Source organism: Trichosurus vulpecula, chromosome 3 (genome assembly GCF_011100635.1).
Source record: "Trichosurus vulpecula isolate mTriVul1 chromosome 3, mTriVul1.pri, whole genome shotgun sequence".
NCBI classification, from domain to species: Eukaryota; Metazoa; Chordata; class Mammalia; order Diprotodontia; family Phalangeridae; genus Trichosurus; species Trichosurus vulpecula.
The window spans coordinates 408,768,214-408,793,427 of NC_050575.1; the positions used below are offsets into that span (position 1 = coordinate 408,768,214).

At 43.2% G+C, this 25,214-nt stretch overlaps 1 pseudogene; it reads left to right on the top strand.

Annotated features, from left to right (window-relative positions):
- Window positions 1-243: 243 nt before the first annotated feature.
- LOC118842772 lies at window positions 244-22,449 on the top strand (annotated as a pseudogene).
- The last annotated feature ends 2,765 nt before the right edge of the window (window positions 22,450-25,214 follow it).

The following is a 25,214-nucleotide window of genomic DNA, read 5'->3' on the forward strand; positions in this document are numbered from 1 at the left end:
TAGGGGACCAATAGGCAGGCGAGCCCGGGGGTAAGGGCGAGGCACATTCTTAGCTAGCTTCCAGGTATGGCCCGTGCTTTGCCAAGGCGGGAAAAAGTGCTGACTGTAGGGCAGGAGACAGTCGGGCTTCTTAGGACCTTCCTGAGCTGAAACTCGCGGGCCTGGAAGAAGGGGATCCTCCAACAGGTCAGGCGAGTCTCGTGTCCCCTGTGTCGGAGGGACTCGCACTAGGAGCAGCCTCCATCGTCCTGCAGTCCGGGGTCCTGGGGAAGAGCCCTCCAAGCCGGACCAGGGGCCCTCTGCCGGGCCCCCGTCCCCGTGGTAAGTTGGTCGGAGCGGTGACGCAGCGTGATCCCAGAGCTCCCGACGGGCTTTTGCTCCTGCCCCTCGAGGTGGTCCCGGGGCCCAAGGACACGCCGGTTCTCGGCTGTTTCGGAGACACCCCTGGGGCGGATCTGGGGCTGCCCAGGGAGCCTGGCCCGTGCTGGGGCCCAGGAGCCTTGGAGGCCCTGTAGTCCGCCCCCTGCTCCAGCTTCCCGGGCCAGGGGGACAAGAGTGACCTTCCCATGCACCCCATGGTCCCTGTCCGGAGGGGAAGTCTGCCCATGCCGGCTGCAGGCGCCTCCAGACGTCCCCGCGAGCCTTCCGAGGGGCTGGAGGGGAGACACCCGGCTCCAGTGGAGCAGAGAGCAGTCTTCCCTGGACCGTAGAAGGCCGGAGACCGCCCGCTGTGCCCCACGTGGGGCAACAGAAAGGACTGGGCTGGAGGTCCAGGAACCCCCAGGCTGGAGGTCCCGGGCGGGGTCCTCGGGAAGAAGGTCAGGGACTCAAAGGAGGATTGAAAGAGTCCAGTTAGCCAAAGTGTATTGTGAGGGGACCAGAGTTCTTGGGGAGCCTGTGGTCCTAAGGGGGACATTCAGTGTTTATTCGGATGTTCTAGAGTAAAACGGGCCATGTGCTTGGGCAGGTTCGCGAGTGGTCAGTTCTTAAAGGAACAGGGACCTTTATTGTCAACTGCAGGCTTTTGACCCAGAATTCACCGATAAATAGCCCGGTGGCGGGGAGGAGGGGTGTTACAAGGGGCTACTTGGGAGAGTGATTTTAGGCCAGAACCGCCACTGAGTCACTAAGGGTCAGGGCTGACTGAGGATTGCCCAGGCTGCCCCCATCAATGTCCACTTAGACAAGGTAAACGTAGGGAGTGTCCAGTGTCTAAGTCTAGGAGACACAGAAGGAATGGTTCAGGAGACCCATGACAGGTCAGTGAGTAGGAGATAGCTCTATGGGCCAGTGTACAGCCTTGTCAGACTAATGAATCCTAAAGGTGCAGCAGGCCACTGTGTACGGAAGACACAGAAGTGTTTGCTAGGGCTTGCCGTCCTTGGGGGACAGCGAAACAGCCAGGGACACTGTGTAGAGGCTAGGGAGAGATGGGATTTTGGAATTGGGGTCCCAGCACAGGCCCTCAAGCACTCCATCAGACCCAAGTGTCCTGTCTCCCTGCCCCCAGCTCCTGGCTTTGCTTCCAGGATTCAGGAATTCTGCCTGCCCTGAGGACCCCACCTTGGATGCAGGAAGCAAAACTCTTTCCTGGCCACTTGTCTGGACCCACAGCTGTTGGGCTGCTTCCCTCTCATATCCCAGGCACATGGCTCCCTGTCTCCACTTTCCCTTTTGGGATTCTGAGCCTCAACTTTACCAGGGGTTCCCAGGAGTCCTCCCTGGCTCCCAGTTAGACCTCAGAACATAGTGCTTTAGCATTCCCAGACTGTCCATCTGGAACCCATCTGTCACTAGGGACCCTGGGATTAAGATTGCAGGTGGGGTAGCTGTGTTTTTCTGTGCAGAGGTAAAGAAGGGAAGGACTTTCCAGGTGGCTCCAAGCTATCTCATGGTTACCAGAAAGACTTTGAATTGGGACACTCCGTGCTTAGGTGGGACATCTGTGAGAAAGAGCTTTGGCTGTGGCTCCATCTGTGGGGACATAAAGGGTGGGGGAGCAGGTTGCTGAGGTCAGTACTGTCCAGGGATAAGATAGAGAAACTTTACAAAGTGGAGTCACTTTGGTTTCTTTGCTCCCTACACAGGGAACCTGGATTCTGAGGGAATGGCCCCTGGGAGCACTGGAGCCCCAGCCCAGGTGAGTGCAGTCCGTCCATAAACATGGAGGATGGTCTATGAAGCTGGTGACACTTGCCTTATGGATCATTTCTTAACAAAAATAGGCATGAAATTGAATAGAGTAGTAACAACACTGCCCTGCTCTCATCTTCTGTGTTTTAATTCCATTCTTTACAACCCTGGTGTCTTCAACACTGCACCTGCTCAGCCCATGTTGCCCTTCCCTGTTTGTTTGTTTTTGTGAGGCAATCAGGGTGAAGTGAATTACCCAGGGTCACACAGCTAGTAAAGTCTCAGGTGTCTGAGGCTGTGTTTAAACTCAGGTCCTGCTGACTCCATGGCCAGTGTTCTATCTACTTGCCATCTACCTCTCCCTCCCCCATTTGTTTTTAAGTTCTGCTTCGTTACAGCCAACTGACAAGGGTGACCCCTTAATTCCTTTGTCCCTATTACCCAGGAATCATATCTTTGCTCTTTTAATTCCTACCAGCATGCCCTCCCCCTACACACAGTTCCTCTCCCTCCTCAATCTTTCTTGTGGGCAAGCTCTCCCTTGTAGTGACTGAAGGTCCAGGAAAACCTTTCACCCTGAGTCTTGTCTGGGCAGACCTGGAGCGGAGCCCTGGAGGCTCCCCCAGCTCTTGTCCTTTTCTGTGCTGTCATCAGAGCAGAAATTGTTCTGGTGCAGCTCTTGTCCTCCTGCCTCAGCTCACATAAGCCTTCCCAGGTCCCTCTGAAGCCCTTCTCTTCACAAGTTCTCGGGGATAGTCAATGAGCATTTGGAAAGGCCCTAGATATACAAGCCCAAGATCTCCTGTACAGACTGCTCTGGGGCCATCCTGCTGCTCCTGTGTTTCTAAGACCTGCCCTGGCACAGTGATTGAATAATGGACAGCTTCTCTACTGTTTAAAAGAGGCTCCTGGGATTCTGACCCTTGCCTCTGTTGGTCCTGGGCACCAGGACTAGCTTCCGCACATACCATATTACTGTACAAATTGCCTTCCTGGTGAGATAATTTGGTCTACCATGTGTGCTGTGCTAGGCACTGGCAGAGACCATGAGAGCAATAAGGGGAAAAGGAAGGTTGACAGAGTCAACTTAGTGTTTCAAGGTACCTCAGACAGCTTCTTGGAAAATCTCAGTCTGGTATAGGCTGGAGCAGGTCCTAGATTGACCTGGGAAGGGAATAATGGATGGAAATGATTCAAGCCAATGCTCATTTTAGGTGTTAAGCAAAAATCAGACACTCCTAGGTCATTCAACAAGCAAAAGGAACTTTATTTAAGTATACCATAAAAATGACATTCAATATGGATTCCACAGTATTTTAGCTTGGGTGGACAAAGCTTCCCACACCTCCATGTGGGAGCCTATCTGAGTAGCAGTGCAAAGTGTGGCAGTGTGCCATTTGGGGAAATCTGTCATATCTGAAGGACCCTGGTTTCACGTGCTTTGACTTTCATGTGCCAGGCACTGAGTTAAGCACCTGACCCATATCTCACTTGGCCCTCGCAACCGGCCCTGAAAGTTAGGCATCATTATTCCTATCACATTTTTACTTATGTAGTTAGGAATATTTTGGGCAAAACATTTTTTTACCTCATTTGTCAGTTCACATTCTTTTATATCAGAGATTAGCTCTCTCTCCCTTCCTTTTCTGCCACATGCTCCTCCTTCCGCCATTGAGAAAGCAAGAAAAACTAGCTTCTATTACAAGACTGTATGTAGTCGAGCTAAACAGAATTTCTCAATGGTTATAGCTAAAGAAAATTCTCTCAGCCGGTACTTTGAGTAACAAGTCTCTATCAAGAGGGAAGCAACACATCATCATGATTCCCCAGGGATTGATGGATCATTGCGTTGATCAGATTTCCAGTGTGTTTATAGACACATATGAATACATGCATTTTTATCAGCCAAAGTCCACCTAATCATCCTCCCCCCCCGCCACCTCTCCCACATTGAGAACACAAGAAAAACAAAACACATTACACACCATGTATAGTCAGTATGAAAAAAAAATCCACAGTGCCTGTGCCCAAAAAATATTTCTTATTCTCTCCCTGAATCCTTCCCTTTTGGTGGTAAGCAGCATGTTTCTTTGTCATGGGCTCTCTGGAGTCTTGGTTAGTCACTATGCTAATTCAAGGTCACTGCAGTAGTATTCCATTACATTTGTTAAATTGATTCATCTATACCCCATTTATGAATAGTCTTTCAGATTCTCTCTTTCCCACCTCAAAAAGAATTATAAAATTTATAAAACTTGAATATGTTTTGTTTAGGCATAATTCCACCCATAATCTACCTTCCTTCTAATTCTCCTTCCCCTTTCTCTCCCTTCCCTCCTTTTCCCTAGTAAGTAAAATGTTTTTCTGTACAGAACTCTGTGCTGTTTGTTTTCTTCCTTCCTTTGACTAGAGGATTGAGGTTTAGGCATCAGATGTTTCCACCCACTGCTACCTCCTTCTTTGTTTTTTTTTTTTCCTTTCTTTTTTGGAGGGGGGAAGGCAGGGCAATTGGGGTTAAGTGACTTGCCCAAGGTCACACAGCTAGTAAGTGTGTCAAGTGTCTGAGGCCAGATTTGAACTCAGGTCCTCCTGACTTCAGGGCTGGTGCTCTACTCACTGCACCACCTAGCTGGCCCTACCTCCTTCTTTGTATAGATGTCTACTTGTACCCCATCATTCTGTGAGATAATATTTCCTAACCTTCCTTTCCATCCACCCACCTTAGTGTATTCCTCTGCCTCTCTTTCTGTCTTTTCCTGAAGATCAAGACAGAACAGAAATCCTCCAAGGTCTTATCTCATTTGATTCCCTCTATAAGCCCTGAGAGAGATCAGAGAAGACATATCACCTCTGCGTATTTAAATAAAAGTTGTATTCGAACTCCAAAAGGTCTCTGCAGTCATGGTCTTTTCGTCAAGAATGCTTGGAAGTCCTTTCCTTAAGGGTCATTTCCCCTCATATGATTACACTCAGTTTTGTTGGGTAAATGACTCTTGGTTATAAGACCGTGTCTTTTACCTTCTAGCATATCCTATTCCAAGCTCTGTGCTCCTTAATTATTGTTATTGCCAAATTGTGTGATCCTGTGGCTCCCTAGTACTTGAATTGCTTTTTGTTTTTGTTTTTATTTTTGTTTTTTTCTAACTGCTCGCTATATTTTTCTCATTCATCTGTTAGCTCAGTGTTTTTGGTAATGGTGTTCCTAGGAGTTTTCATTCAGAGATTTCTTTCAGGAAGTGATCTGTGGTTTATTTTGACTTTCTCTTCTGGTGGTAAGATACCTGGGCAGTTTTGAGATTTCTTGAGATCTCCTATTGAAGCTCTTTTTTATATGGCGTTCAGATAGGCCCAATGTTATTTAAATTTTCCCTCATTCTCTTTTTGATTTGTTTTTTTCTATGGGATAACTGACATTTTTTTCAACCTTTTGCATTTCTTTTAATATCTGTTATTGCCTTGTGGCTTCTGTTTTAGAGGGTTTGTTGCTTGGCCGTGGTTTTGTATGTCTTCTGCCATGCTGTTAACTCCTTGATTCTTTCTTCCACACCACTCATTTATTTGCCATTTCTTTTCCCCTTGACTGCTCTCATTCCATTTAGAAACATGTTGACCTTTCTTCACCGCTTCTAGAAATTTTGGTTGAATTTGTGCCCAAGCTTTGTTTTTTGGAGGCAGCGCTTGTAGATATGAATCACTCTTCTGTATTTGTCTCCAATTTTTTTCTTTTGCTACCATAACCATTGGTTATGGTGACGTTCTTTTTTGTTGGCTCATTTTTTTCAGCCTACTTCCTCTGCGCACCTTGGAGGGAATGTCTGGGCTGCTCTTTTGGGTGTTTACTCAGGTCCTGAGGGTTGTCTTATTCTGGGGGCAAGACAGAGGCCTATGAGCTCTCAGTGTTCCCAAAGTGGTCTGATCCAGAACAAAATCAGATTCTTGCCCTCCTGCTCTGAGCTCTCCAAGTTTCTGACCTGGATTTCAGTCGATGTAAGAATGGACTGCTGCCGGGCTCTCTGCCTGCTGGCCAACTAATGAGCTCTGCTGGCTGGCTCAGAGGAGCAGAATTGTAAGTTTCTCTTTATTTTGGGATTCCTGCCTTGTAATTCCACTGCAGCGTGGGCTGGACATTGGATGGCAGGCCCAGCTTGGGGGGAGAGTATGAGGAGCAGTGGGTGGAACCTAGCTGGTGGACCCATGTGACCTGCACCAGGTGCCAACTGACATCTTGGTTCCCAGTTAACAAGTCCTGGATTGGATTCGTGAGGACCTGGGATTCGAGGCAGCCTTTGGGGGTCAGGAGCAGTTGGAGAGTCTGTTTGGAATACATAGGGAAAAGCAGGTTCAGAATCTATCGTTGGTGTGGCTGAGATCTCAGAATGGGAGCAGGGGCTCAGTCCCAGCTCCTAGCCCTGCCTGAAGCATGCACAAGAATCACCAGGGCAGGAATCACAGTCTAACATGGGACCTGCAGAGCTTGCCAGTTGGCTGATAGTGGCCCAGTTCACTAGGTTTACTGTTGGTAAGAAGACTGAAAACCAGATCAGGAGCCTGCAGAACTAGGATCTCACTGGGGCATAGGAAGCCTCCATCAACTTTGCCACAGATGAGACCACTTGAGGAGCACTGAAAGCTTGCAGGTCCCCAGCCTGAGCTGTCCTTGAGATTCTGGAGTGAGGCAGCATTCAATATGGCCAAGAGAGCAGGAGGACCCAGGAGAACAGAAGCTCAGCCCAGATACTCCTCCAAGAGGGCATAGAGACTGGCTTTAAGTTAAATACTGCAGTCAAGTGATATTACAGAAATGTGATGGAGTCCTGTTGGGCTCTAAGAAGTGATGAAGGGGTGGTTTTAGAGTAGTCTGGGAAGATGTGTAGGAACTGATGCATACCAAAGGGAACAGCAGGAGGAACACGGTTTACATGGAGACAGTGTTGTAAAGATTACCTTGAAAAACCTGGGAATCCTGATGTGTGTAGTGATCTGCCACTATTCTAGAGGACTAATCAAATATGCCACCTGCCTCTCCTTTTGATTTAAGTGAAGCACTCAGCCCAGAATGAAAGTTTTGGATGTGGCCAATGTGAAATTGGGCTATACGTGATTATACTTAACAGGGGTTTGGCTTTTCAGTTCATTTTCAGTGAGGTTGGGGTTGACAGCAAAAGAAGAAGGATTTTTTTCTAATAGGAAAAAAAACCCTATTTATTATCCATGAAATAGAACTTTTTTCTTCCCCATCTTCCTCAAGGCTTTAAAGAGGATCATTTTCTTTTGTCTCTACAATTGGGAGCCAAGAGCTGGACACATCAAGAAATGGCAACTTCAGAACCACACAGAAGTCTAACCTCTGAAACCCAACAAAGAGGTATATGCTAGGGGAACGTTCTGGGGACTCTGGGAAAGGAGAATTTCCATTCATGCAGAAGCTTCATATTACCCATTGGCCATGTGAGGTCTAAGCATGGGCCCTCTTTCCCCTGGACTCTGAATGTACCTGTGGTCCAGTACACCAGACTGTTTTGGGGGTTGCTTGTGTACTTTGTTCCTTTCCTACTTCTAGAGTAAATAGCTTAAAAGAATAAAATAAGAACAAACTATAACTTCGCTGGCTTCCCCTTGCCTAATTCGGATGTTCAAGGAGTCATTTTCTTCCTTAAGATTCTGCACCTCCCATAAAATGGGAGGAGGACCCACATGTACAAAAAATATTCATAGCAGCTTTTTTTGTGGTGGCCAAGAACTGGAAAGTGAGGGTGTGCCCAATAGTTAGGGAATGGCTGAACAAGTTGTGGTATATGAATGTAATGGAATACTATTGTGCTATAAGAAATGATGAGCAGGAAGACTTAAGAAAAACCTGGAAAGACGTAATATGAACTGATGCTAAGTGAAGTGAGCAGAACCAGGAGAACATTGTACACAATAACAGCCATGTTGTGTGATGACTGACTTTGATAGACTTAACTCTTCTCAGTAATGCAAGCACCTAAACAACTCCAAAAGACACATAATGCAAAATGCCATCCACATCCAGAGAAAGAAATATGGAGTCTGAATGCAGAGTTGAAGCAGACTGTTCTCTTTTTTTGTTTTGTTTTCTTTTTTCTTTCATGGTTCCTCTCATTCATTCTTACTCATCTATACAACATGACTGATGTGAATGTACATGTAGAGCTTATATCAGATTTCAAGCCGTCTTGTGGAGGGCAGATGGGAGGAAGGTGGAAAAAATTTAAAATGTATGGAAGTGAATTTTGAAAACTAAAAATGAAGTAATTTAAAAAAGATTCTAGATCTCTTTTTCTAATTGGTTGACTTTCTTTTCATAATCTTGTTTTCCTTACATTGTTCTTATTTTTCTTTTTAGTTTTTCCCTCAACCTTTCTCATTTGATTTTTAAAGTCCTGTTTGAGTTCTTCCATAAATTCTTTTTGGCAGGTGAGTATTTGACATTATTGGTTTCAGTAGCCTCCTCTGAAGAATAACCCTGGTCTTCTCTACTCACATAGTAACTCCCTATGGCTGGATTCTTTGTCCTCTGGCTGTGCATTTTTTTGTAATGGTTTAATTTTTGTAATTACCTCTAGTCCTGGGGTAGGGCTATGATGCCTCTGGCATCAGATCCTCCTTCAGTTGTCCCTTCTGACCTCAAACCCAAACCAAAACCTCCAGCCTCCTATAAGTACCCACAGCCCCACTGCTTCTGCACTCACAAGATGTGTCCTGATACCTTCTGGCCCCTGTAAGGGTCTCTTCGGCACAGCTGAGTTTGGATTTCCTTGTCGGCACAGGTTCCATTGATCTTCCCAGGCTGAGACACCCAACTCCCTTCACTGTCCCAGGAGTAAAAATTCCTGGGGCTGGGGCAGCCTCCCAACCCAGCTGACCCCAGGGCTTGCTGCATGTTCTTTAAGCTGACCAGGGACCTAGCCTGGAAGTGCTTTCTCTTCACAGGGACTAAAACTCATCCTGGAATTTTTCTTCAGATCTTCTCTGATTGTCTCCTGGTGACCAATGTTCTGCCAGTACTATCATTCATTTTCATTTTTCTGTGTTCTCCCTGAGGCACTATTGTATGTCTTTGGTGGAGAAAATTCTTGAGAGCTTGAAATTTTCTGATCTACTCTGCCATCTTCTCAGAATCCTCTCCATGTCTAACACTGAAGTGAAAAATGACTGACTGAGGGGACCCTAGAGGAAAGAAAAGATCTGGAAATTCTTGGGAATCTCAAGAAATGTACAAGAGCAACAAATTCCTCAATTGCTCTGAAGTAAATCAGTAGAATAAAGAACTGAAAGGTGAAACATGGATTACAAATAGACCCTAAATCAGATGTTTTAAAGAAGAAATCAGAATGATGAAAAATGAGTTGGCACAGCCTCAGGATTTTCCCAAACATCGGGATGCCTGATTGAGGGGACCCTATGTTTCTGATTGAAATGGAAGAGCATCAGATTCCAAACTTACTGGCCAAATATATTATGTGAGTGTGGCAGGCTGGAAATACAGATGACCCCTCCAAATATCAGACTTTTCTCAGATCTGGTCAACTTCTCCCATACGTGGGTGTGTGAGGTATGTCTGTATAGAGCCCAACACTTGGCCCCTTAACTCATTCTTTTGACTCTCGTTCACCCAAATTTCTAGAGTTCTAGGGGACTGTTAGGGTCATTTATTTGTCATAAAGAAACTGGCTAAGCTTTTCTGATGAATTAGCTCAAAGAAAACTCAAGTCAATGAAATACGGCCTTTTTTTTAAGCAATAAAGGAAGCTACCTTGTTCATCATTGTTGTCGTTCAGTCATTTCATTCACACTCAACACTTAGTAAGACCCATTAGGGCTTTTCTTGGCAAAGATGCTGGAGTAGATTGACATTTCCTTCTCCGGTTCGTTTTACAGATGAGGGTACTGAGACAAACAAGGTGAAGTAACTGGCCCAGGGTCACACAGCTAATACACTTCTGAGGCCGTATTTGGACGGATAAAGATGAGTCTTCCTGATTCTAAGCCCAGTGCTCTTTCTACTGTTCCACCTAGCTTGCTTTTCTCCATCATAATTACTCTTATTACAAAGTAATTATGTAATTAAGGAATATGTGCTATGAAGGAAAGACAGCAAAGGCATAAGCTGTTTTGTCTATAAGAGCCTCATAGCCAGAGTGACCTCAAGCCCTCAGTGTAATAACAGATAGTCTGCTTCACTTGCTGGGAACCGTCTCATGCCGCTCAATGCAGTCCAAATTCTGATGAATATCTTCATATTTTCTTCCAGATAAGACTTTATTTCGGCCATTCAGGAAACAAACTAGACCTTTTCTGTAACTTTATTCTCTTTTCAGTGGTCATATTTAGGGTTCATTTTTTCCCCAGAATGCAGTTACCTGCCATCTTCTCATTTTCTTTAGAATATATTACTTACACCAGTTGTGAAGAGGAAGCAATTTCACATTACCCCCTCTCTCTTTTTCCTCCAGTGATGAACCTACCTCACACATAGAATATACATTTTCTCCCTGATTCAGCAAGAAGACACCTATAATAAGACATTCCGACTAATGATATATAATCCTTGTCTCAAAGTTCCATCAGGATCTTCCTGACTGGTTTCAAAAGGTGACTGACACATAAAGGGTATGGTCCTTGGGCAACTCCCTTTTCTGGGCTTCGATTTCCTCCTGTAAATCAATGGGGAGTGGACTATTTAACCCTGAAGTATCTTTCACCTCTACATTCTATAACTTTTGATGATTTTAGGAGACAGTGACATTTAAGGACGTGGCTATGGACTTTACCCAGGAGGAGTGGGACCTTTTGGACCATCCTCAGAAGGACTTGTACAAGGAGGTCATGGTGGAGAATGCCCAGAACCTGCTCTCCCTGGGTAAGGACACTTCCCTTCTCATTCTGAGTCTGCAATCAAATGGAATATCTTTATTCCCTGGTATGCAGACTTTGGAGCATCTATCAATTATTAGAGAAAAGTGTATATCTCCTGTGTTCAAGAGACAGACTCCTCATGCTACCTGGTTTTCCTACAAAAAGTCTTTGCGTTGTGTGATAGGAAGCTGAGGGTTTCTTTTCTTGCTCCTGACGCAGTCTCTTACCAATCCTAGGTAGCTTCAGGTCAGAGTTCTAATCAGTGTGGAAGAATCTCAGACATGGAACTAATCTCGGGAGTTATTTGGTCTAACCTCTATCTCACATGAATTTTGTTGCCAAATCTCTGAAAACTGCTCAGGCAGCTTTTCCTTACAAGAACTCCTACTGGGGGATTGGCCTAATATTTGGAATAATCTTCTATTTAACAAGCCTACATTGGTAGTTTATAGCACTCACTTGTGGCTGGTGTAGGAGGTTTGTCCTTAATCTTCCTTCATGTTGCCCTAAACTTTCAGCACAGATGGTGGGAAAGGAAATGAAGGGGAATGAGCATTTACATTCACCTGCTATTTGCCATCTCCTGGGCCAAGGGCTTTCTGTACAATATTATGTCACTTCATCCTCATAATAACCTTCCAGGTTGGGTGATATTATTATGCCCATTTTACATGTGGGAAACTGAGGCAAACAGAGGTTGAGTGACTTCTCCAGGGGCGCACAGCTAGTAACTGTCTGAGGCTGTATTTAAAGCCAAGCATTCCTGACTCCAGGACCAGAACTCTTCCCCACTGCAATACCAGCTGCCTCTGATTTCTAGCCAATGGAAACTATGCATTGAGTCCATTCTTTCATGAAGAAGGTGCACAAGATCAAATTCTCTGACTCCAAAGTGGTTCGAAGATTTTCTCCCAGACCTCTCCCCAAACACCCCAAAATTAATGCTATGGGAACTATCCACAGGCTTCCTGGGAACTACCCTGGGATCCTTGCTTGTATGTCCCTCTGGATGCCAGGAATAACTGAGACTGACTAAGAAATAGAATTTGGACTAACCAGGTTGAGTTTGCAGACTCTCACCCAAGGAGGTAAACACCCCTGAATGAACAGCACACAAGGTTTATATAGGTTTCAGGGAGTGAGGAGCCAGGTAGGGGGACTGGGCAAAGGATGATTCATCAGGGTCCCTGTTGCTTGGGCTTGAGGTTGATCTGACACAACGACCTTTTTACCCAGTTTTGGGTCTAGGAGTTTCTGCCAGAGTGGAGCATAACAGGATAGGAGGCAGAGGGTTTCTCACAAGAGGTTGTACGACACATTCTACTTACTTGCATCACAAGCACTAATGGGCCAGTACAGACTCCTATGTGTGACCGGAATGGACTGATCCTCAAAATGGAGAAGCTCTGTGTCCATACCCCTTTCCCTAAAGAGAACTAAATTCCAAGTTTCTCTCCGTGCTCATCCCTGATTCCCCATGCCCAGGAGTTCCAGTTCCCAGAGAAGATGTGATCTCCTATTTTGAGCAAAAGGAAGCAGCATGCATGCTAGAGCAAGAAGGCCTGAGGAGCCTCTTTCCAGGTGAGTGTGGTGAAATCAGGTATATGAGAGCTGTGATTATGAGAGGCTGCTCTGTGTTGTGGTGAAGGAAGTGCTAGATTTGGGGGCAGGAAGGCCTGCCTTGGAATTCTTTTTCAGATTTTTTATAAGCAGTGTTTTCCTGGGGGGTTAGACTCCATTGCCTTTCAGCTCCCTTCCAGGGATAGATTTATCATCTTATAAGAAGCTGCTATTTGGAATTTGAGGAATGAAATCTCCTGAAAGTGCCAAAGGGGATTAGATGCTCCAATATGAGCTCTTTCTTAGACCTTCTTCAAACCTACCAACATTTATTAAGATCTTGCTGCATGCCAGGCCATTTGCTAAGCCCTGGGGTCATAAAGAGATGCAAGGGACATCCTCAGCACTCCTGGATTTCACAGTCTGGTGAACAGTCCAACAACTGTGTAGAAAGTCAGTATTGACAGGTTAAATTGGAGCTGGGCAAGAGAGGGAAGGCCCTAAAGTGGGCAATACTGGGAAAGGCTTGTTGTGGAAGGTAGGCTCTAGCTGGGGCCTCAGGGAAGCCAGGATGAGCTTTCTAGGCCAAAGGGATAGTGAGAAAAACCCAGGGAGTCAGGAGGTGGAGTGTCCTGTTCACAGAAGAGAAAGGAGGCGCATACCACTGGATTATAGCATATATGGGGGTGGCAGTGGGGGGGTGGAAACAGGGTTAAAAAAGACTGGAAGAGTAGGAGAAGCAGAGGTGATAGAGGGTTTAACAGCCCAAGGGAGGATTTTACATTGGATCCTTTTACTGGGGAGTCAGAGGAGTCTGTTGAGTGGGGGGGGGGGTGACAGATGAGAGCTTTAGGAAGATGAACTTGACAGCTGGGTTGAGGATTGACTGGACTGGGGGGAGATGAGGCAGCCAGAACAACCAGCAGTCTCTTAAATTCCTCCGGTGTGAGGCGATTGGGACTTGAACCAAGACAGTGAAGGTGCTGGGAGAGAAGGGGGTATAGAAGAGAGATGTCACACAAGTGGAATCCCAGGACTTTTCTCCAGAGTGAATATGGGGTCAGGAGACTGAATGTGTGAGAGTCGATGACAACTGCATGACACTTCATCTCTGAGCCTGGATTGTTGAGGATGCCTCAGATACCATTAGGAATGTAGACAGATGGGAGGTTTGTGGGAAAGAGAATGAGTTTCATTTTGCATGTGGTAAAAGGAGGACCAGGCGAGAGTAGTGTCACTACAATTTTGACAGGAGAGTATCAAGAAAAAGGGGTGACTGACAGTGCCAGAGCCTGTAGAGAGGTGAAGAAGAATGAGCATCAAGAAATGGCCATCGAGTTTAGCAATTTCAGGATTGTTGCTAATTTTAGAGAAATAGGTTTCAGTAAAATAGTTAAGTTAGGAGCCAGACTCCAGAGAGTTTCAAAGAAAGCAAAGGAAAGGAGTTGGAGACACCAGTTGTATAAGGCTATTTGGCCCTGAAATGGAGATAAGAGAGAAATGGTTTTATTTGTAACACAAGGAAAGAAATCCTTAATGTGGGAGACAGTGAAAATTAGTGAAAAAATGCAGATTCTAGGGGAAGAAGGCACCAAGGTAGATGAGGGATAGAATGGGATTATTTGCACACATAGAATGATTTGCTTCAGCAAGAAAAGGATGACCTTTTTATCTGATACTGAGGCAAAAAAGGAAAAGGAGGCTGAGTAACGAGTACTGTAAGATAAGGAGAATAAGATAGCTCTTGATAAATGTCCAGCTTTTTCCATGAAATAGCAGGGCCAAGTTCTTAAACAAGAAGGTGTGGATGAGTGGGCTGTGGGGAAGAGAACAAGCCATAAGTGAGCTTTGGGGATGAAGGAAAAGATTTGGAAAAGCTGTAGTGGTAAGTGGCATAGAGAGTTAGGGAGATGTCAAAGGATTGCCTTGTCACCATGAGGGTCCAGCTGAGGTTGTGCAGCCTACTTCTGTAGTGGACCCAGGCAGCTTGGTTTCATGATTTTCTCACTCTTATCCAGCATGATGAATAGCAGTGAAGGCCAATGCCTTACTTGGATGTAATCGAGGGCTAAGCTTTGCACAAATCATCAACCCAAGTTCCTTTCTTGATCTCTTTGGCTCAGTCTCTGTCCCACTCTTGGAGAATCATTAACCAGGTTCATGGAGGTGACGACCACCTCCATTTGGGAGCTGGGAGGTGGAGACTTAAAGGTGTCCCCTGGTATGAGACCCTTCAGGAGCCTTTCTGATCTTCAATGCTGTGTTTGGTCAGTTTGAACCATGGTTAGAACCTAACAAAGGCAACTACTTAGAGATGAGTAGGCGCAAGAAAAAGAGAACCATGATGGAAGTGAGAACATGCATTTGACAACCTAGGAGAAAGACCAGAATGCAGGAATTGGGTTAGAGTCTGGAACCTGTTGTCAGCACTGGGCCCAGTCAGGCAGTCTGTAAAGACTAAGCACCTTGAGTTTTAGGCACTTTGCTAAGCTCTGAGGGTGCAAAGAAAGGCAAAAGAAAGTCTCTGATATCAGGGAGCTCCCAGTATAGTATGAAAACATGGAGATAGTTGGAGAAGGAGGAACAGAAGAACCTCATTCTTAGTTGATCTACTTGATAAAGAGACTTTTGAAATGGAAATACATTTAGTTCAAGAGGGAAATGAGAGAATACAAGGAGTGGGGATATTAACAGTCTGAGAAGAAGAATTGGGGGGGGGGATAATCTAAATCAAAATCATAGTGATAAAAATAATAGTTAACATCTATAGTCGATGCCAAATACATCCAAAAAAAGGGACAAGGACCTATTTTCACAAAAATATTTATTGTACCTCTTTTTGTGGGGAAAAGAATTAGAAATTAAGGGGATGCTCATCTATTGGGAAAGGCTAAACAAGCTTTGACATACGAGTGGAATGGAACATTATTGTGCCATAAGAAATGACAAGCATGAGGATATCAGAAAACCCTGGAAAACTTACATGAACTGATGTATAGTGAAGTGAACCGAACCACCGGAACATTGTACATAGCAACAGCAATATTGTCTGATGAAGAACTGTGAGTGACTTAACTTTTCTGAGCAATGCAATAATCTAAGACAATCCCAAATGATGGAAATTCTTTTTCTTTTTTTGTTTCCTAACCATTCGATAAAATGAATTGATGGTTACTCTTCTAAAGATGTATTTTTCTAATTGCTCATGACAAGTAATGTATTAAATGATAAATGTACTTGAAGGTCAGTTGCACAGATTTTTTTCATACAATTTTTATATTTAAAACCCCCTTTGTAAGGATAGAATTTCTTCAGACATAACTTTCTTTTTTCTACCAATGGAAAATCTACTACACTTTCATTGAAACTGTATTGAATGGCTAATCTGTGTTACCAAACAGTTCCTTTGAGAAGCTGACAGGGAGGTAAATAATGAAGGTTCAAATCAGAAAACAACCTTAGCATTGTAATGAGGAGCACTTTAAGGTTGTTTTTTGTAGAAAGGTTTTGGGGAGTCCAGGATGGTTTCATTGTGGCCTCTACTGTGCATGCATAGTAATTATGGGTTCAAAGAGCCTGTTATGTCTGCTGCACCAATGCAAACCTGAGTAATATCTTGCTCTGGTAATTACAGCTTTGATGAGATGTGATTACAAGGTAACCCAGGAATGAGAAGACTTCTCTGGTACAGTGGCAGCCAGCCAGTGAGGTCTGTGTATACCCATCATCATTTATATGTGAATGTCCAACCTTCATGAAATTTGGAAATAATTTGATGTTGAGTTCAGAAATAGAAAGAATATTTTTCTCGTAGTCGGAAGCAGTCAGAGTGTTCTCATGGCATGAACCCCAAAACCATTATATGCCTGACCATTATGATTTGGAATCACTGCAGAAAGAATCTTTGGTTGAAGTATGCTGTAACAACAATGTTGCTTGCAGCTGCTGTGGAGGTGTAAGGCCAGTAACACCAGCACACAGCGGGGCTGCTAGCATAGGTTCTTTGATCTGCTTTTCTTAGGAAGGCAACTTGAAAGGGTTAGCAATGTTACTTTAATTAAACATACACCTATCATTCACTGAGTCCAGGGGAAAAAGGCAGCAACCTGAACTTAAGAGCAAATACAAACAGAAATTTCAAACAAATTATATAAACAGAGCAAATAACACAGATCAACAGACAGGCTTTTGTCTGACCATAGCAATACGTACATGGTTAACAGAGGGAGAAGCACCAACATCTGGGTTTTCAAAGCCAGGGGGCTACTTAATGGGTACCCAGAATATCATCAGGCAAAATCACAGAAACTCTCCTCCAATGAGCAAGCACCCAAAGCAAAATGCTAACCTCGGAGTCTATATATACTTCTTCAGGGTCAGCCCGCAGAGGATATCACAAACATGTGATTTAAACTCTTGTGCCCTAGGGTTTCTTGTAACTTAAGCAGGTTATCAAAGACTCTTAATTCAGACATAGGCAAGCCTCAATGAAAGGCCCTTGATTACCTTAATGCTGACAAGAACTAGATCTCCAAAAGAAAAAGGGCAAAACAAAAAATCCCACTTTGCTAGCCATTACAAATACACATGGTTGTTGTCCCAGAGGATAAATATCTTAGCTTCAAAATTGGGCAATTATATACTATTTTAGGTGCCACTGACAAATTTTGAATTCAAATCCTTTGCACAACTGTCTAGAACCTCCAGGGGCTTTGTGAACCCTTAAGTGGGAAAGGGATTCAAGAGGACTTATACTGAAGCGTACTGTCCACTTTCTTACAAAAGGAAGATATACCCAAATTTGTGTATGAGACACAAATTTTCAGACATGGGAAATGCCATGCATTTTTAAAGGTATGTTTATTAGGCAGATTTTTTTTAGTACAAACAGATTTTATTTTTTAATATGATGCTTAATTTTCCCCTATGGGATATTAAATAATTTTTAAATATTGATTAAATTTAAAATTCAAAATTCCCTCAGTCCTTCCCCTCTCCCTTTCATGAGATGGTAAGCAATCATATGTGGGTTATACATGTAAAGTTTTTATTACAAGGATTTTATTTTTATTGTAGAAATCAGAGGCATTTAGAGCAATTTTTTTTGTAAAAAAAGGAAATATGTAATCACCATCAAAATAAGTTAATAGGCCAAGGGGTATCTAAGTGGTATAGTTGATAGAGTACTGGCCCTGGAATCAGGAGGATCTGAGTTCAAATCCAGCCAGAAACACTTGGCACTTACTAGCTGTGAGACCCTGGACGAATCCCTTGATCCTGATTGCCTTGCAAAAAATAAAAAAATTCTTTTTGAAAAAAATTAAATAGACTGGAACAATATCTTTTATGTTTTATGTAAATACAAAGAACAGTACTGTTATTTTTCATGTCACCTCAAATACTGCAACAGGTAAAAAAAAAGTTGGTACTAGGGACATTACATTATATTACAAATAAGAGAGATCAAGAAATAATTTGGATACTTAGTATGTGTACACCAAATGGCATAATATCTGTGAAGAAAGGATTGAAAGTGCAAATGATGAAAGTGAAAAAGAAAATTGAGTTGAAGGAACATTTCTAGTACTGTGGACAGAGCATACTAAGTCACAGGTTTTACATCCTTTTCTCAGATTTGCGATTTTTGAGTCAAAACACTGAGCCATTCTGAGCTCATGGCCTTGGTTTTTGTGGAAAGTTTGTGGGGGTTCTCTGATGGTTTCATTGTGGCAGTTTCAAATGTGATAAGAACACTCTGCTTCTGTCAGATTTGTTGTGGGGATCCAGTGTAACCATCAGTGAAGCTCTTTGTAAACTAAATCGTCCCTGGGATGTGAGCTAATGGCATTTTGAAATAATTGGTTCTGCCCATTTGAAGAGTTTTGAAGTTTGAAGGCCTTCCTCTTTGCCTGGGGAAAGACAACGTGAAGGAGTTTATGTTCTGCCAAGGAAGGGAAGGGGATATAATTATAGAGGTGTCTGTGTATATATGTTTTCTTGCTTGTTCCTTTTAGTAGGAGAGATCAGACTTGAAGTGAAGAAGACTCCTACAGTCCTAAGCCTTTCTGTGGAAGAAAGTCAGGAGCAAAGATTCATGGGTGATGGTCCCTGTGACTTCACTTGGAGAGAAATCTGTACTCTTCATCTGGGAATCCACAGTGGAGAAAAACCTTATAAATGTAATCAGTGTGGAAAGGCTGTTAGACTCTGCTCCAGTCTTGCTAAACATCAGAGAATCCACACTGGAGAGAAAACTTATGAATGTAATCAATGTGGAAAGACTTTTAGTGTTAGCTCTGGTCTAATTAGACATCAGAAAATCCACACTGGAGAGAAACCTTATGAATGTAATCAGTGTGGAAAGGCCTTTACGTTGAGGTCCTATCTTAACAAACATCAGAGAATCCACACAGGAGAGAAGCCTTATGAATGTAATCAGTGTGGAAAGGCCTTTACATTGAGGGCCCATCTTACCATACATCAGAGAATCCACACTGGAGAGAAACTTTGTGAATGTAATCAATGTGGAAAGGCTTTTAGAGACAGGTCCAGTCTAGTTAAACATCAGAGAATCCACACTGGAGAGAAACCTTTTGAATGTAATCAGTGTGGAAAGGCTTTTAGACACAGGTCCAGTCTAGTTACACATCAGAGAATCCACACTGGAGAGAAACCTTATGAATGTAATCAATGTGGAAAGGCTTTTACACAGAGGGCCAATCTTGCCCTACATCAGAGAATCCACACTGGAGAAAAACCTTATGAATGTAGGAAGTGTGGAAAGGCCTTCAGAAGCAACTCCTGGCTTGTTGAACACCAGAGAATCCACAGTGGAGAGAAACCTTATGAATGTAATCAGTGTGGAAAGGCCTTTACACTAAGGGCCCGTCTTACCAATCATCAGAGAATCCACACAGGAGAGAAGCCTTATGAATGTAATCAATGTGGAAAGACTTTTACACAGAGGGCCCATCTTACCGTACATCAGAAAATCCACACTGGAGAGAAACATTATGAATGTAATCAGTGTGGAAAGGCCTTTACATTGAAGGCCCATCTTACCGTACATCAGAGAATACACACTGGAGAGAAACTTTGTGAATGTAATCAATGTGGAAAGGCTTTTAGAGTCAGGTCCAGTCTAGTTACACATCAGAGAATCCACACTGGAGAGAAACCTTTTGAATGTAATCAATGTGGAAAGGCTTTTGGTGTTAGCTCTTGTCTAATTAGACATCAGAAAATCCACACTGGATTGAAGGGCTTGGAATATGATATTCCGGAGGTCAATGGAGCTAGGATTAAAACCAAGAATCACCTACCCAGTAAAACTGAGTATCATGGTCCAAGGCAAAATGTGGACTTTCAATAAAATAGAGGACTTTCAAGCTTTCTCAGTGAAAAGACCAGAGCTGAATAGAAAATTTGACTTTCAAACACAAGAATCAAGAGAAGCATGAAAAGGTAATCAAGAAAAAGAACAAGAAAAAGAAATTGCAAGGGACTTACTAAAGTTGAACTGTTCTGTTTACATTCCTACATGGAAAGATGATGTGTATGATTCATAAGACCTCAGTATTAGGGTAGCTGAAGGGAATATGCATATATATGTATATATGTTTATGTATATATATGTATATGTGAGTGTGTATGTATATATGTATGTGTGTATAGATATGTGTATATATATATATATATGTAGAGAGAGAGAGAGAGCGAGCACAGGGTGAGTTGAAGATGAAGATATCTGAAAGAAATAAAATCAAATTAAGGGATGAGAGAGGACTATATTGAGAGAGGGAGATAGGGAGAGATAGAATGGGGTAAATTATCTCACATAAAAGTGACAAGAAAAAGCAGTTCGGTAGGAAGGGAAGAGAAGTCAGATGAGGGGGAATCATGAATCTTGCTCTCATCAGATTTGACCTGAGGAGGGAATACCAGACATACGCAATTGGGTATCTTACCCCACAGGAAAAAAAGGAGGAAGAAGATAAAAAAAGGGGGGGGATGATAGAAGGGAGGGCAGATGGGGGAAGTTTTTGCATGCAACTAGAAAATAAGATATACAGGCAATGGGGCATAGAAATTTATCTTGCCCTACAAGAAAGGAAGGGAAAAGGGGATGGGAGGGGAGTGGGGTGACAGAAAGGAGGGCTGACTGGGGAATAGGGCAACCAGAATATACGCCATCTTGGAGTGGGGGGGAGGGTAGAAATGGGGAGAAAATTTGTAATTCAAACTCTTGTGAAAATCAATGCTGAAAAATATATTAAATTAAAAAAAAGGAGAAAAAAAAATCCACACTGGAGAGAAACCTTATGAATGTAATCAGTGTGGAAAGGCTTTTACACAGAGTGCCAATCTTACCATACATCAGAGAATCCACACTGGAGAGAAACCTTGTGAATATCACCAATGTGGAAATGTAGAGGGGGAAATGAAACCCAGGAATGGAGGGATTCCAAACCAATGTTCCCAGGGTGGGGCTGCCTGGAATGAATTTTCAGACCCAAGCATTATTTAAGTCAAGGAGGCAAAGATTTATTACGCTTTACAGCGGGCAAGGGTTCTTGGAGAACCTGCAAGCATACAGGGCTACAGGGAAAGTTTAAGTACAAGATTTAGGGATGAAATCTGTCAGGTGTTTTGGGGTGGTATTAGGGAGTGGTTAAGGAGCAGTTAGTTCTTACAGGAACACGCATGTTTAGTATCTACTGCACAGGCATATTACCCAGAGTTCTGTAGGAAATAGCCCACAGCACAGTTGTTAGGGGTGTGGTTTTTACTGTGAAACACCAGTCGGGGCTAAAGGGAACAGTTTCTCATCTAGTACCTTGTTAAACAAAATACTATGTCTGGGATACATATTAGAAAGGTCAGTGAATAATAAATATGGTTATGACAGTGTGCAAAGGAAGAAGCAGAGATAAGTTGGGACATGCTAACCTTTAGCAAGAGAGAAACATCCTGGGACTGAATATATTTTGAGAACTAGATGTGTTTTTGAATTGGAGTTCTGGCACAGGCACCCAAGCAGAGGCTGTTAGAATTAGGGTCCAAGCACTAGCACCCCATCAGAAAGGCTTTTAGAGTTCCAGTCTAGTTAAACGTGAGAGAATCCACACTGGAGAAAAAACTTGTGAATGTAATCAGTGCGGTAAAGCTTTTGCACACAGGGCCAACCTTAGAGTACACTGGAGAATCCACACCGGAGACAAACCTTTTGAATGTAATCAGTGTGGAAAGGCTTTTAGAGACAGCTCTACCCTTGTTAATCATCAGAAAATCCACACTGGGGAGAAACCTTATGAATGTAATCAGTGTGGAAAGGCTTTTACACTGAGGGCCTATCTCAGAGTACATCAGCGAATCCACAAGGGGGAGAAATCTTTTGTACTGTTAATGGAATAGGAAGATCTCCTCTTCATTAATAGGCCTATGTGACCTGAGTCTGAGTCGCATGGAGCCTATGGTAGAGGAACTTGCTGAACATGTGGAACAGGAAGAGTGGGTGAGGCAGAGTTGGGAGAGACAGCAGACAGAGAGAGCAGCTAGTAGGAGTGAAAGAGAAGCGCATAAATATCTTGCTTTCATCTTTGAGGAAGACAGTCTGGTATATTTCGTGATTCACACTGACAAATGTGCCTGCATATTCATACCAGCTGGTAAGTGTATCGCATTAATGATCCACCTTTTGAATGTAATCAGTGTGGAGAGGCCTTCAGAGTCAGCTCAAGACTTGCTGAACATCAGAGAATCCAAACTGGGGAGAAGCCTTTTGAATGTAATCACTGTGGTAAAACTTTTACGAGTGCCAGCCTTAGAGTACATCAGACAAGGCACACTGGAGAATACCCATATGAATGTAATTAATGTGGAAAGGCTGTTAGAGTCATCTCCTGTCTAGTTGAATATCAGAGAATCCACACCTGAGAAAATACAATCCCTGTGGTAAAGCCTTCAGGCAAAAGTCAGCCTCTTTTCTCATCAGAGCACTCATGTAAGATGTAAATCTGATCACTGATATGATTGAGGAGAGGCATGTAAATGGAGTATAGAGCTTTATAGAGATCAGAAAATTCTGCATACAAGCCATTCATGGACTCAGTGTGAAGAAGGCCTTCAGCCAGAAATCATCTCTTATTCTCCCTTCAGAGGATTCTGTTAACAGGATTTTTACTGAGCCAGTCTTCTAACCTGAGAATCCTTGGAGCCACACAAAGCAGGCCTAGAAACTGGAGTGCCAGTAATCAAGTTGTTTAATTAATCAGTGTCAGAGTGAGGAATGTTCACTTAGCTGAACTAAAAGCATAGGTTTTATGTTTAAGTTTTATCTGGGGAAAGAGAGGGAAAGGTAGATTACAAACATTCTTTTAGTGGTTTCCTATGAAAAAGCCACAAGTCCCACAACACAACAGTTTTGGAGTCATGTCTTTGGGGATGGTGACCACCTTCCCTAAAGGAGATAATCAGATTTCTGTAAGAGGCACAGGTTGTACAATCTTTGATTAACTTAAGTTCCAGGGATCGTGACCCTTGTCAGACTTTTGATTAATCAATTCAAGCTGCATTGTGAGCTCTGACTCCCAAGTCAGACAGGCACCTCTTGAAAAAAATAAATTATTAGTATATTCATTACACATATCATATTGATTAATATGAAAATTATAAGTTCCTTTCTCAGTACATACTAGGAGGAAACCTTATGAATGTGCTCCACAGAGATGTTCTTTCTCTGGCATATGGAGGTCACTGGTAAAGGTTAAATTTTGTGTCTAATTATACCAGAATGGTGAAATAAGGGAAAATAAATCATGCTATCCCACCAGGTTGCAAAACCCAAAAAGGAGGAAATAAGCTCATAAACTGTGAAGGAAGATATTTGGATCTTCTCAAATACAGAATTGTCTTCAGAATTAAGAAATGAACTTGCATCAATATTATGTCCACTGGGGGAAAATGTTTGGTGAAGTGAAGAAATCAGAGGTGTTTGATCAAGGCTATGAAAACTGGGATAATTTGGGGAAATTTTTTGATCTCCTGTACAACACCTATATGTATGTATTAGCCTATGTTCAGGCTACTGCATATGGCAATGAAGAAACTAGTCATTCAATGATTTTTGTGACCCAATAATTCATGGTGATAAGGAAGGGATTCCCCTGATAGACTTCAGGCAGAGCAGAACCATCATGTGAAAAATCAGCTGCTCATATGTTGTAAGAGGCCCTGCCATTTCTATCTAGCCAACCTCCCATGCTTGCTCCTGCTCCACCCAGCCTGAGGGGGTAATGGAAAGGAGCAACCAACCATATAAGAGGCTCCTGGGTTGATGGTCATACACAATCCATGGCTCTGGACAGTCAAAGGGACTTCCTGGGACTCCTACAGGAGGTGGTTTGTGTCTTGGTAAATCTAAATATACTGTAGCCAGATCAGACAAGCAAATAGGGTGAAAATGAACACTTTTCTGCACAACTTGCAAAGCCTTCAAAAAGAGTCTCTCCCTCTTTTCCTAACTCTGGTCAAGTTGGGTAGGCAGACAAAAGACATACAAGAGGGCAACAATTTTTTTTTCCAGTCTGCAGAAATTTATAGTGTCATTAAGTAAAGACTACATTTATGACTTTAAGAAGGGAGGTGGAGCCATGATAGCCCATGTAAGGCCAGAAACACACCTAAACTCTCCCAGATGCTCAAAACAACTTTAAATGATGCTTTGAATTCTATTCTGGAGAAGAACTAACAAAAAGTCAGGATGAAACACTTTTCCAGCCCAAGACAACTTAGGAGGCCACAGGAAAAGTGACAGTGATTGGACTTGGACACAGTGTGGTGAAGGCCACTCCTCAACAAGGCAACAGCAGCACCTTAGAGAGCTCTCAGCTTACTGATAGTAAAGGGGTAGGATAACTGGTCAGAAGGAGGTCATAAGGAACCCTTTGCTGGCATTGGGCATACAAACATCTTGTATTGCACATACACAGTTTCACATCACGATTCCAGAGTAAAGGGAAGAGGGAAGGAAAGAATTTGCAACTCAAATTTTTTTTTCAAAATGGTTTAAATATTGTTCTTGCATGTAATTGGAAAAAAATAAAATTTGAATTTTTTCACAAAAGAAAAAATAAAATGCTGCACTCAATATGCAAGCAAATTCTGAAACCTCAAAAGTGGCCACTGGATTGGAAAATGTCACTTTAAATCACAATCCTAAAGAAGGGTATGCCAGATGCCAGTGATCTGGGCTGCTGAAATGTATGGGAAAATTCAGGGATGGGTTGCTTTGAATTCAAGGACATGGTATTTTAGGGGTTCATCAGCACCATATTACTCCATCCTCAAACAAATGGGACCCAATATCTTTTGGGGTAAGGGCCAAAGTCTCAGCTTCTCAAACTGCTTCCCGCTGGCAAGGGCCATACTTGCAGCTGTATCTGCCTCAAGGGGGTCCCAGAGAGGAAGTTGACTGGAACTGAGCACAGGCTGCATCCAAGGGAAGATGGGGGGACATGGGCTGGTGCCCACTCTTTGCTATCAACCATAGGTGAATGGCTCATAGTCTGGAATACCCAAATCTGACCAGCAGATTCAATGTGCAGAGTCCAAGTACTGGGGAATTTAAAAATGATGTCAGA